This window comes from Lactuca virosa, chromosome 5 (genome assembly GCF_052849685.1).
Source record: "Lactuca virosa cultivar CGN04683 chromosome 5, Lactuca_virosa_CGN04683_v6, whole genome shotgun sequence".
Classification (NCBI taxonomy): domain Eukaryota; kingdom Viridiplantae; phylum Streptophyta; class Magnoliopsida; order Asterales; family Asteraceae; genus Lactuca; species Lactuca virosa.
The window spans coordinates 396944029-396958351 of record NC_136430.1 but is presented as its reverse complement, the minus strand read 5'-3'; the positions used below and the strand labels follow the sequence as shown (position 1 = coordinate 396958351).

The 14323-nt window shown below is 38.2% G+C and overlaps 1 protein-coding gene across 1 annotated transcript in view; it reads right to left on the bottom strand.

Moving 5' to 3' along the window:
- The window catches only part of LOC145111547 (non-specific lipid-transfer protein 1-like), a 58140-nt gene that overhangs the window by 25723 nt on the left and 18094 nt on the right, over nt 1–14323 (bottom strand). The gene's annotated exons all lie outside the window — the stretch shown is intronic.

Here is a 14323-nt window from a genome sequence, read left to right as displayed (position 1 = left end):
AAAAGAAGACAAGGAAGGAATTGGGTTGCATAAAACAACCATTGGGGAGAAGTTGTGATTAGAATAGATTGTTTCCAAATCTATATATGGTCAGATTTGTAAATGATTCCTCATCCATGCATAAATAAATATTTAGTAACAGTAACAAAAGGCTATGAAATACCCTCTAACCCCTGCAACTCCAACTCCGGCAACGCAGGATTCCTCACTAGTTATTATTATTATTATTATTATTATTATTATTATTTTGAAAATTTTGCTTATTATTATTATTTTGAAATTTTGAAATTTTGCGAAGATTTTCCTAAAAGATTCTATAGCTTTATTGTCATAAGTTTCTAAGTTTCAACCATTCAACATTGAATTTTGTTTTATCGTACAAAATTTTGTTTTTTCACTAAATTTATGGATTTCATACTTTTATTCACACTAGTATTTAAGCCTGTGCTTTGCCACGGGTTCTTACGTGTGTTTTTCCTGTGTATATCACTGTTTCCAAAAAACAATAAAAATTTAAAAGAAATGAACATTTGGTGATTTATCAAAAATTCAGAAGAGTTTTAAGATTATTTTTGTAAGTTGGATGTTTTTGAATAATTCATAAGAATACAAGGGCCATAACTATAGAAAGAAGTAGTACATTGTGCATTTTAAGTAGTAGTAGCTACAATGATTTTGTGAGTAGTTTTTTGTCAACCCCAAGTTGCTATGGTCCAATTTGTTTTTTAATTGAATTTAAAAATTATATTGATAAAAGGCAGGTACCGTTGAGTTGTTGGTAGAAAAATATATAAGGTCGGTGACATTGTATATACCGATCTTGCAACGTGTATTTACAAAACGTAGTTTTTTAGCATAAAAAATGAAAAAAAAAAGGTTAAAGGGCGGCAAATGGCAATTAAAAAAAAGATATCTATTGTAAAGAAGGTGTAAGAACATGTGGATTATACGCATAAAGAGAAAAAAGAAAAAGGAAAAAGGGTGCAAATGGTAACATTGTAGTTGTTGGTAGAAAAATATATAAGGTCGCTAGTATTGTATATACCGATCTTGCACGTGTATTTACAAAAACCTAGTTCTCTAGGATAAAAAAAAGGTTAAAGGGCCGCAAATGGCAAGTAAAAATAAAAAATGTATCTATTGTGAAGAAGGTGTAAGAAGACGTTGATTATAAGGGTGAAAAGCAAAAAGAAAAAGGAAATAGGTTGCAAATGGCAGGTTAATTAGATTGCAAGGGTAAAAAGTAAAAGAAAAGAAAGAAAAAGGATTGTAAGTTATTATGAATAGAACATGTAAGGGCTATTTCTGTAATTTACAAGAAAACAAATAAAGAAATTGTGAGTCCAAAATCACGTGTATGTGATTCTTCCCCGTTATTAAGCTGTAAACAATTTATAGGAAGTGCTTATCCACATATGAAATGATATGTTTTTGTTTTAAATAATTTTACTAAGAATAAATTCGGCATCAAGGTTTTGAGAGTTTTTAGTAATTTTCGGCTTCTACTTGTCAAGAAAAATCTGGAACTAAAAAAAGTTTGTTCACGAGTACAAGCTAAAAATTCTTATCTAAAAAAAACCTTAAATTCCAAAAAGTATGTAGTTTTTCAAAGATTTTATAAGCTTTTCGTTTTATGTTAAGAAGAGATAGTCAGCAAAAATAATTAATTTACTTCATAACTATATCTAGGGCCGGCCCAATACATGGGCGAGTTGGGCCAAGGCCCAGGGCAACATAAAAGGAGGGGCATAAATTTAGTCCACTAAGTAATATGTATATTATGTTAGCCCAAAAGTTTAGTCCAAGAGCAGAAGTTCAGTCGATCGTGTGGGAGCGAGGCAAGAGCGAAGGCGTGTTAGTGAGCGCCAAATAATTGAATCACTTTGAGAATTGCAATAGCCATATCGGTAAATTCAATCGGCCCCTAAAAAAACGTACGAGTTCGTAGAGACCGAGGAGCCGGATCTAAAGTCTAGATCGACTTAACTGATTCATTGATCCCGTTTACCATCCATCTACATCAGATTTCTATTCTTCAATGTCATTAATTTTCGTCAAATAAACCTACTGCTGCACTTAATCGATCATCTCAATAATATCATAGTATTGCGATTTCAGATTTTTGATAGTATTGCGATTTCAAATTTCAGATTTGTGTGCAAGTTGGAGACTTGGAGTTCGATTTATGTTATAACCTGAAGCAAACTGCGAGGGCAACGAAAGTAGGAAGGACTTGTTGGATTTTTCGATTTCTGATTTCTCTTCAATTGATTTGGGTAAGTTTTGTTTTTCTTAATCTAATACTAATTTCTTTATAAACCTGCTGCCATCAATCATCTCTTAATTTAATTTTTGTGTCTTTTGTCAGGAGTTTGATTTATACCTGAGTCGAGCATTTGGAAAAATTTCTGAAATCGATTTGCTGTTGTGATTCTTACTGTTTGTGTAATTTCAATTTTTGTGTAATTTCTTTTGTACCGATGGTTTTCATTTCATCCAAAGTAGTCCTTAAACCAGAAAGTTGAAATTTGGTGGTCACAAATTATTTTTAATAGTTTATTTAATGTTTTGTAGCTTTTTCTTATACTTTGTTTATAATCTAGTGTAAACTCAGAATTTCAATGCTATTTCGGCCATGTTTGGAGCTCTTCTTTTACTAGGTGGTCTTTGTTTTTGGCTATATTTTAAGAGCTTTGGATGGCTGGGGTGATCTGTTTTTACTGAAGTATGTGGTTAGAGATTTGGAAAGCTCATTGCTATTTTGAGTATGTCTTAATCTGATTTGCTTGATTGTTGTTTACTTCAGCTGGAGATTCGCTACAATTGTAGAAACGTGTTTTTACTTTTTACATACTGACTGTGGGGAGTTTAATTAGCCCTCTTAAGATCTTTTATTGTTTGGTATATATTTGTCTTTATAGCTTTGCTGACACTTTACTTAAGAGCATTTAAATATATTTGTCTATGGGTGTTTGATATTACTGTCAAAATGAAAGCAATTACAGCAAAAGTTAATTAGTAAAATTTGTATAAATTTAATAAGACATGAAAGCAACTACAACTCTTTAATTAGTAGCATTTGTATAGATTTGACAAATTTAATACTACATGAACTCTTTTTCTATATAAACTTCACATTAAACACTCCAAACTCAGTTAATGAAAATGGACTGGCGTTGGCTTTGTTCTGTTGGGGCATTTATTTATTGTCTCGCCCCGGGTATGAAAAACTAATGGACCGGCCCTGACTATATCATGAGGATTTCATACATAAGTACATAACCATTCGCACATGAAACCACCATAAGTACATCGGCACTATGGGAACAACGTGGATAATTCCTTAGGTTTGGAGGAGTGGTGCGGTTCAGAACCGCGGTTTTGTCACCGTGGGACATGAACACCTCCTCCTGGGTGGTGCGGTCAGGGTGTGGTTTAGGCCGCAGTGTGACACCTTTTGGCCATACAATTTGATTGGTCCATGCTCTTTTGACCGTTTCAACGGTCCTTTTTAGAATTTAATTTTTTTTAAACTAATTCTATGTATACATATCATTTTTTTATAAATACCTCATTCAAATTTCTTAACTTTCTACCATCTTTTTCTCAAATCCATTCAAAATTTCTTCTCCCAAAAGGCCTACCAACGAAAAAACACTCACTGGAAACAGTACAACCGCAAGACCTTTATATGATCAACCGATTTATTCGCCTCCGTATTATCACTATAGCGGTATGCTTCCGTATTTTCCACAACAAATCCCACAACCACAACGACCAACACAACCACTACCACAAACACAACCACAACCCTAACCAAATTTTAATCCATTTGATTTTTTGTCTCAACCTGAGTTTGTTCAACAAACACAATCACAACCACGAACGGTAATTTCTGATTCCCAATCAGAATTCGTTCAAGAAACTCAACCCACTCGACCAGCAAGTAAAAGAAAAAAGAAGGTGACGGCTAAAGGATGGGAACCCCTAGAAGTGTTAGTGTTGGCACAATCATGAATCAATATTTCAGAAGATGCGACGATTGGAAAAGACCAAAAACATGATTGTTTTTTGTTTCGGGTTTTACATAGGTTCCATAAAGGAATGAACCGTGGAATCTATCGTTCAAAACATCAATTGTACTCAAAATGGGTGAATATGAATAAGGAAGTCATGTTGTTTAATGATTTTTATACCAACATGAAACGTCAATGAAAAAGTGGAGAAAGCGATGATGTGATTTTGTAGAAAGCACTGAAAGTGTATAAAAAAGAAGACGTGAAGGCTTTCAAGTTTCTTGAAGTTTGGAATCTTGTGAAAGATAACAAGAAATGGCAAAACAACAAAACATCAGACGAGCATATCGAAAGTGGTTCAAAACGCAACAGAACATCCGAATCCGACCACACCACATCAGATGCTCGTGTTCAATTCGACCTGAACGAAGATGAACCCATTCCAGTTTCATCACCTTCCAGACCAATGGGAAGGACAAAGCAAAAAAAAGCAAAGGCAAAGGCAAAACGTCAGATTCAGATGAGATGAAAGAAATGGGGGCCGATATGAAATGTATAAAAGATAGAATGGACAAGATTTTGCAACTTTCTTCCGAAAGAGAGCTTCGGAAACAAAGGGAAAGCGACTACAAAATACTACGATGAACGCATCGAATATGACCGGGGAGGAGCTTGAAATTGTTTTGGCAATGAAAGCCGATCTCAAAAAACGTTATGGTAATAAATAAGTTTAAATTTTCTAGTTTTTTTTAACGTTTTTAATCGTTTCATGTTTAGGTTTTTTTTTCTTAGTTTTTAAGTTTTTTTTTCTAAGTTTTTAAGTTTTTTTTAAATGTCATGTTTTTTTCTTAAGTAATGGAATGTATGGATTTTAATTTTTAATTAATGAAATGTTATGTTTTTTATGAAATTTAATGTTTTTATTTAAATTAAATTGTTAAAAAAAAGTGTGGCACCACTCCTTCGGTGTGGCAATGAACCATACTTTGGTCGTTTGGTGATGTGTCGCCTATGTGATAGCGTGGCAAAATAAAGAAGTGTACACTGTAACGCCCGCAGATTCGGGCTAGTCAATTTAGAAATAATAAGCGTTAAAAATGACCTTTTGATAGAATATTATTTAGAATAAATAATCTTAACCAAAATTATAATATATGTCACAAGGATTCTGTACATATAAAGAACGCTGAACTCCGACTTATAACGGAGAAATTATGACCCGTAGAAGTTTCGCGATTAAACCGACACGACTCTGCGTATTGTAAAAAGTAAATTTTTGATAAATTACTTTTTAGCCTTAGTGATCTAAATGAAAGTCATAGTACTTGTTAAACCGATAGCATGCATATAGAGAACGTCCAAATCTGACTTCATTTGAGGAAGTTATGATTTTTCTAAGATTCAGCGTAGTAGTGTACAACTCAGAAATCGAATTTTAGATCGATCGATTATTAGCCGACACAATCTAAACGAGAATTGAAGATCTCGTTAATAGGAGTTCAACAATATAAGGACAGTTGAAAACGGACGTCGGATGACAAAATTATGAATTTTTAACGGACTTTAACTATCTAAGACTGTTAAAATATAACTTTAAAAATAAAGTCAAAATTAGCTGACGGAGTGTAAACGAAAGTTGTAGATCTCGTCGATAGCTACGTGTGGATATAAAGAACATCAAAAACAGAACTTGTGTACGAAAGTTATGGATTTTACAAGATAATTAATTTTTGGATTAATAAGAGGGTGACACGTGTCGCGATCTGGCACACACCTTCCTCCCCAAGGCTTGCGATATGATGTTGACACGTGGCCTCCAGTACGTCGTGCGTAAGTTGAGTACGCCTGGGGTACTGGACCACTTGCAGCCTATAAATGTCACAACTAGCATTCTAGCTAGGAAATTCTGTACTCTTGTAAACATTATCTATTGTAAACTAGTAAACCCTAATTCATGTTGTGCTTGAAATTCAACCCACTTTCATGAAACTTAACTTTTGGGCCATAATGGGCCTAAAATGGATTGGTTTACCTTTAATGGGCCTTATTGGGCCATAAGTAATTTAAATTTCTTATTGGGCCATAACTAACCTAATTTGATTATTATGGGCCATAAAACCTAACCTTTTAAGTCATATGGGTCGTGAGACGCCTTAGAGGCCCAATGGGCCGAAAATTTGTTGAGCCTCCTAAATTCGAGCATGGGCCCAAAAATGACTCCTTCCCTCTCTTTTAGCCCAACATCATTTTTACATCTTGGATATCCATGCTAGATTTCCCTCCTCCCCATGCATCCATCACTTCATCACTTCTCTCTCCCCTCTCTTCTTCTACTCTCGGCCGAGGATCACCAAGCACACACACACATCTTCAAACTCTCATCCCAAACACTCTCAAGCACATCCTTTTCTCCATTCAAATTTTCGAGATTTTGGAACATTTCAAGGAGGTTCTTCTACAAGAATCATCATCCTAGGTAAGTTGATGCTTGGATCCATAATCTAGTCTCTTTATTTCATCAAGAATCTATTCTAAACTCACACAAACTCTTGATCATCATCCTAGAAAAACTCTAAGTTCGAGATCCACCCAAGAAGGCTTCCTAGGATCAAACTCTTCCATTTTATTTCTTCAAAACCGAAGCAACAAACCTAAGGTGATTTCATACCCCTCTATTTTCGGTTTTCATATGTTTTATGGGGGAGAATGCAAGTAAAATGTGAAGATCTATGTGTATTTGTATGTTATGTGTGATTTCTTGTGTTTTTGTGGTATATATGTGCTAAAAATGAAAGATATTTCGAGATCTATAGTTCAAGAAGGAAAAATATGTGATCTAGGTCATATTTCACTTAACATGTCAAGATAAACTAATATACAAGCTTTAAAATAACACACTACACCATAAAACTCATTATTGGACTATTTATGTCAAACAAACAAAAGTTTGGGAAAAAGTTGTCATTTACGGTTTTTACAAGGTTCAAAATGTCAAAACAGTTAAAATGGAAATTCTTATGAACATTATGGTTGTCAAAGGACTAAAAATGAAATTTGTGGCTTATTGGGCTAAATTTTGGGCTTTTCGGCCCATAGGCCCAAAGTTGCGAAAAATATGGATTCAAGGGGCTGAAATGGTAAATTTCTCAAAACAGTGGGTAGAAAGGTAAATAAATCTATTTCTGCGGTTTAAAATGATCATATTTGTTAAAAAGGATTGAAAATACAAAGATTTTGGAATTTGGGTAAAAAGTGTAAAAATTGCGAAAAAGGTGGACTAAAATGCAAATCTTTTAACTAAAGGGTTGAAACTTTCAAAAATTTACTTTTGGGCTTAAAACATTATTTAAATAAGTGTTTGGGTCAAAGATGTCAAGAAAAATGGTTCAAGGACCTAAAATGTCTTTTTTTAAAAAGGGCAAAAATTGCCAACTTTACAAAATAAGGGGCTGAATAGGTCAAACAAATGTTTTTGGTCAATTGTGTTGATAATAATAATAATTGGTTCAAAATATACAAAACTTTATAACTTATGGGTTGCAAATAGAAAAATAACTATTTTTATAAATCTATAAATCGTTATAAAACAAATTCATGATTTATACGACACATCGATTAAACAACTCGCAACATTAATTCTATATAAAACAAGTAAACGTTCAAGTGGTTGGGCTTGAGAGATTCTAATCATGCTTAATGGGCCTTCGTGACTCATTAACATGGCTTTTGGGCCCAACATAAATAATACATGTTATTGGGCCTCCTGTGACCCAATTACATGCTTAATGGACCATCAATGGTTTTTATATGCTATTGGGCCTCAGTGGCGCATTAGCATTACTAGTAAGGTCCAAATAAATAATATGCGAAATGGGCTAACGCGCTTTTCGTATACTCGACAGCCTTAAATAACATACGAAATTAGTAGGACCTAGTAGTCCTCTTCTCCTCGTCTGTTAGGCTTACCTTCTCTTCAAGAAAAAAAAATTAGATCATTAATCAAGGTTAATCAAATCATGTGGATTGAGTGAGTAATAACGGGTGACACCAATAAGTTTCGGTCATAGTCTGTAGTTGTAATCAAAGTCTCCTGGAGGGAGAGCGAGAGTTTGTGTATAGATCTTTACAGGGGTGACGCCACTACACCTAAGCTGTTCGCTACAGTTAGTCTCGGCCAGTCTAGGGTGACTAAGTCTTAAGATCAAATTTTCGGTGTTCATTAGAATACCAAGACAGACGAACTAGTCATTATCGTGCATGGTTATAACGACTCACGTAGAAAATTCGACATCATTAATCAAGGGAAATCATATTCATTCGAGGTAACGATTTAATAAAGCAAAAACAATCATAACTTTTTATCGGAAGACATCGGGTTTTCCGGGGAAACCAATCGTACTCACTTGTATTTTGAAAAACTAAAATGCAAAACTTCTCATTTATTCACGTTTTGAAATCATTCACGCATATACTTACAGGATCATCACAATATTTTCAAGAAAAGTTTTAATACAGAAAATATCGGATTTTCAGGGTTTTACCAATGACATAAACTACTTTACATCAAACACCTTTATGAACTCACCAACATTATATATGTTGACCGTTTTCAAAATAACTTGTATTCTCAGGTAATCGTTAGACAAGGAGGCATCCAGTGTGTTGAAAGTTTCTTTTGTAGTTGCTAATCACCAAACTCTTTATATTTTGAAATCATGTAATGTAAACCTTGTACTTGATATAAACAATGCCAGTTGTACTATGTAATGGTTGGTGATGAATGTGTTATGTTTCATATATATTCATTGTGATGATATTTCAATTTAAGTCACGCGAGCCCTCGGACGTTTCCGCCGTCTGGTTCGGGGGTGTGACAGGTTGGTATCAGAGCTCTGTTTATAGTGAACTATCATATCTAACCAAACATTGATATGCAACTATAAAACCATAGAGGAACTAAATAACTCTGAACAAAACAAATAAAATATACCAATAAACACTCTTATTTGTGCGACTTAGAAAAATGAACACAGTAACAACTCGAATAAAACAATTGGGAGAACCTGACATCCCGGTTAAGCCAGGACTGTTCACAATTGTATTAGGGATGAATGTAGCCTGATCAACTACATTTCTTCGTAATACAACTATCACATGTCCTGGAACGATCGTGATGGTCAGTAAACCCAAGGCATACCCTAGTTAATCAAGAAGAATGCATTAACCCAATTTATTAACAACTAAGAATACTTTAGGATTGATAATAGCTTATTCATATACCTCATTACATGTTCCCCCTCACAGTCACCATGGAAGAGGAGCATCAGGGCATCCGGTTTCATCAAGTCTTGGTGGCCCATGGGATGATTGAGGACGACCTGGGGGAAGAGCAAGGGAGAGCACACGGCGTTGGACCCGACGAGTACACAGACACAGACTACGAGTTTGATGGGACCGATGACGATATGGAGGAAGAAGGAGGCACAGACGAAGCCCGCGTCACACCACCTCCTGGCGAGACACCACAGAACCACCCCGCCCCACCAGGAAATCCCGTAAGAGAGAATTGTTCTCCGGAGGCTGAGGCTGCCACACTACGACAACAGCTATTCGCCATGGAAGCACGAGCAGTGCAGGCGGAACAGGAAAGAGATGAAGTCATTGGAGAAATGACTGAGATGGCCCAGTTGTTGGCACAGCACTTCGGCATATGATCTCACTACCACCCTTAGGCGCTTCCTAGTGTGTTAGGACCAGCTTTACCCTACTAGTGCTATGTTCTCTATGATCGCTATATTATGTACTACCGACTCCATGTTTAAGTGATTACACTACTCATAGAGTCGTTATGCTGTCGAACTTTGTACCTCTATGTATGCTCTTTCGAGCAAATTTTCATGTACCAAAGTACGGATATTATTAGTGAAAAATATTATGTGTTTTATGGTGATGTTGTGACCTACTATGTGTTTTATACTATTATTGTTTGGTGTGAATTTATGGGAACAATTAGATACAAAAATCGATTCACGAAATTCTCAACTTAAAAACACTACATACTCAACATCTTTCTGTTCCGTAACAGCAAGATGCCTCAGAGACCAAACTGCGGAAATAACCAACCACCGACACCACCGGAAGTCAACTCAGTCGCGTTTTAAGCCGCTGTATCTGCTGCGGTCACAGCAGCCATGGCGCAAATCCACCAGGGGAACAATGGCGGAGGAAACGGGCAGGGAGCTGGATGTTCAAACAACGGAATAAATCAAGGACCTACCAAAACATGCTCTTACAAAGACTTCACCAACGCCAAACCACGAACCTTTAATGGAACGGGAGGCGTCATAGCCCTAAAGAGGTGGATTGAGAAAATCGAATCCGTCTTTGAAATTTGCGGGTGTCCAGATGGGTGCAAGGTCAAGTTCGCAGCATGTACCTTTGTCGATCAAGCTCTTTCATGGTGGAATGGTCACATTGAAGCCATGACCCTTCCAGTGGCAAACGCGATGCCCTGGGAAGAACTGAAGGAAATGATGTTGGCAGAGTACTGCCCTAGAGGCGAGATACAAAAGATGGAACAAGAATTGTGGAACTTGACAGTTCAGAACTCCAACATTGAAGCATACATATCCAGGTTTAGCGAGCTATCCCTTCTGTGTCCGGGTATGATCACCTTAGAAGGGAAAAAGATTGAGAGGTTCATCTGGGGATTGACTGCACCTATCCAAGGGAATGTCACTGCGGCAAACCCTGAGACGTTTGATAGCGCCAAAAGATTGGCCAAGAAACTGTATGATCATGGCAGCAAGAAGAGTGTTAAGATCGTGGAAGTGGATGTTAAGAAGGAAGAAGAGAATAAGAAAGGAAAGAGTAACAAGAGAAGAGGTAAACAGAACTCAGAATCATCCAAAAAGCAACAGACAGTGACTGTCCACGCAGCAACCCAAGCTACCCCAGCACCACATGCTCCAGCCTCATCCACGCCGAATACTCCGAAGCAGTACATAGGGAATCTTCCCAAGTGTAACAAATGTAACTACCATCACCTCGGGGAATGCAGAGAGATGATGTGCACAAGATGCAATCGGAAGGGCCATACAGCAAAATACTGTAGGACCCAGTTTCCACAAAACCATATGCACAACAACAACACCAAGGATGGAGCCAGTTATACCTGTTATGGGTGCGGGAAAACTGGACATTTCAGACGAAATTGTCCCAATGCGAACACCCAGGCGACAGGAGCAGCACGAAGAGTGCTGACTATGGGGCAAGGAGAAGCGGTTCAGGATCCCGCTGTTGTCACCGGTATGTTTCTCCTTAACCACTCATATGCATGCATCATGTTTGATACCGGAGCAAAGCGAAGCTTTGTGAGTAACAAATTCAAACACTTGCTAAAACAACAACCCCAAAAGCTTAATGAAACCTTTACGGTGGAAATGGCTAATAGGAAAACAGAATCAGCCGGGGAAATCTATGTCGGATGTACCCTAACTTTAAATCAGCATACCTATCAAATAAAGTTGATGCTTGTAACTATTAGGAATTTTGATGTGATTATCGGCATGGACTGGTTGAGCCCCCATCATGCCGAAATTTTGTGTCGCGAGAAGGTCGTTCGCCTTCATCTCCCTAATCACGAAACCCTAATTATATACGGAGACAAACCCAGTACGAATCTTCGTCTTATCTCATGCATTAAGGCACAAAAGTGTCTACAAAAGAAGGACTTGGCGTTTTTGGCACACATAGTGGATAAATCCAAGGAAGAGGTCAATATTCGAGACATCCCAGTGGCTTGCGACTTCCCGGACGTCTTTCCCGAAGATCTTCCGGGGATACCCCCAGAAAGACAAGTCGAGTTCCGAATTGACCTGGTACCGGGAGCTACGCCAATGGCTAAATCACCCTATAGGTTGGCTCCTGCGGAGATGCAAGAACTGTCAAGCCAACTCAGCGAGTTCTTGAGTAAAGGATTCATCCGACCTAGCTTCTCACCCTGGGAAGCTCCGGTCCTTTTTGTTAAGAAGAAGGACGGATCCTTTAGGATGTGTATCGATTATAGAGAGCTGAATAAGCTCACTATCAAGAATCGCTACCCACTTCCACGAATCGACGACCTGTTCGACCAGCTCCAGGGAGCAAATTACTTCTCTAAGATAGATCTACGGTCCGGCTAGCACCAGCTCAAGGTCCGGGAAGAGGATATTCCCAAAATCGCTTTCCGAACCTGTTATGGACATTATGAATTCGTTGTAATGCCCTTCGATCTAACGAATGCCCTGCCGCATTCATGGACCTGATGAATCGAGTCTGCCGACCATTCCTCGACAACTTTGTCATCGTTTTCATCGACGATATTCTAGTCTATTCTCGAAGTGAAGAGGAGCATGGCCGACATCTTCGGCAAATCTTGGAAACCCTACGAACTGAAAAGTTATACAAAAAACTCTCTAAATGCGAGTTCTGGCTCCGAAGCGTAAACTTTTTAGGTCATGTTGTCAGCCAAGAAGGGATACATGTGGACCCTTCTAAGATCAAAGCCATTGAAGGATGGGCAGTCCCAGCGACACCCACAGAAATTCGTCAATTTTTAGGTCTCGCAGGCTATTACAGGAGATTCATTCAGAACTTCTCCAAAACAGCCAAGCCACTTACCATGCTTACACAGAAGGGTGTACCATTTGAATGGACAAAAAATCAGGAGGTATCCTTCCGAACTCTGAAGCGAGCTCTCTGTAGTGCACCGGTATTATCACTACCAGAGGGAACAGAGGACTTCGTAGTTTACTACGATGCTTCGAATCAGGGTTTAGGCTGTGTACTCATGCAGCGTGGTAAGGTGATAGTTTATGCATCCCGACAACTAAAAACACATGAGGTGAATTATACCACCCATGATCTCGAATTGGGAGCTGTGGTCTTCGCCTTGAAAATTTGGAGGCACTACCTTTATGGTACCAAGTGCACCATTTTCACCGACCACAAAAGTCTCCAGCACATTTTAAATCAAAAGGAGTTAAACATGAGGCAGCGAAGATGGGTTGAGCTGTTAAACGATTATGAGTGCGAAATCAAGTACCACCCAGGCAAGGCTAATGTGGTAGCTGATGCCTTGAGTCGGAAAGAATACTCCAATCGTCGTGTGAAGACTCTTTCAATAACCATCCAATCCCATCTGTCCTCACAAATCAAAGCAGCCCAGTTCGAGGCCATGAGGACAGAAAACAGAACGAGCGAAGCGTTACGTGGAATGGAAAAGAACTTCGAAGTCAAGGAGGATGGAACATATTATTTCATGAACCAAATTTGGGTCCCTAAACTTGGAGGATTCAGAGAAGTAGTCATGAATGAAGCTCATAAGACACGATACTCCATCCATCCAGGGTCAGATAAAATGTACCTAGATGTCAAGCAATGTTATTGGTGGCCTAACATGAAGGCAGAGATTGCCACTTACGTTAGTAAATGCCTCACTTGTGCTAAAGTGAAGGTAGAGTATCAAAAGCCCTCGGGACTATTACAACAGCCGGTAATACCCGAGTGGAAATGGGAAAGGATTACTATGGACTTTGTGACCAAATTACCCAAGACAACAGATGGATTGGATACCATATGGGTGATAGTCGACAGGTTGACAAAATCCGCTCAATTACTGCCAATAAAGAAGACATACAAGATGGAGTGACTAACAAGAATCTACATCAAGGAAATTGTGAGACTCCATGGAGTACCAACATCTATCATCTCAGATCGAGATAGTAGGTTCACTTCACGCTTTTGGCAATCGCTACAGAAGGCTATGGGGACACAACTCGACATGAGCACTGCTTACCACCCACAGACGGATGGTCAAAGTGAGCGAACCATTCAAACGATTAAGGATATGCTTCGAGCATGTGTGATAGACTTTGGAAGGTCGTGGGATACCCACTTACCTTTAATTGAGTTTTCATACAACAATAGTTATCACACAAGCATCAAAGTTGCTCCTTTCGAAGCATTATATGGTTGTAAAGGTAGATCACCGTTGTGTTGCATAGAGGTAGGCGACACTCAGCTGGCAAGAGGGCAGACACCGAGAAATGCATTAACAGGACCAGAAATCATACACGAAACGACAGAGAAAATAGTTCAAATCAAAGCTCGACTTCAAGCATCACGCGACCGACAGAAGAGCTACGCCGATAAGCGGCGAAAGCCCTTGGAATTTCAAGTCGGGGATCGAGTGTTGTTAAAGGTCTCCCCCTGGAAAGGGGTGATCCGTTTTGGGAAACGGGGAAAACTAAACCCACGGTACATTG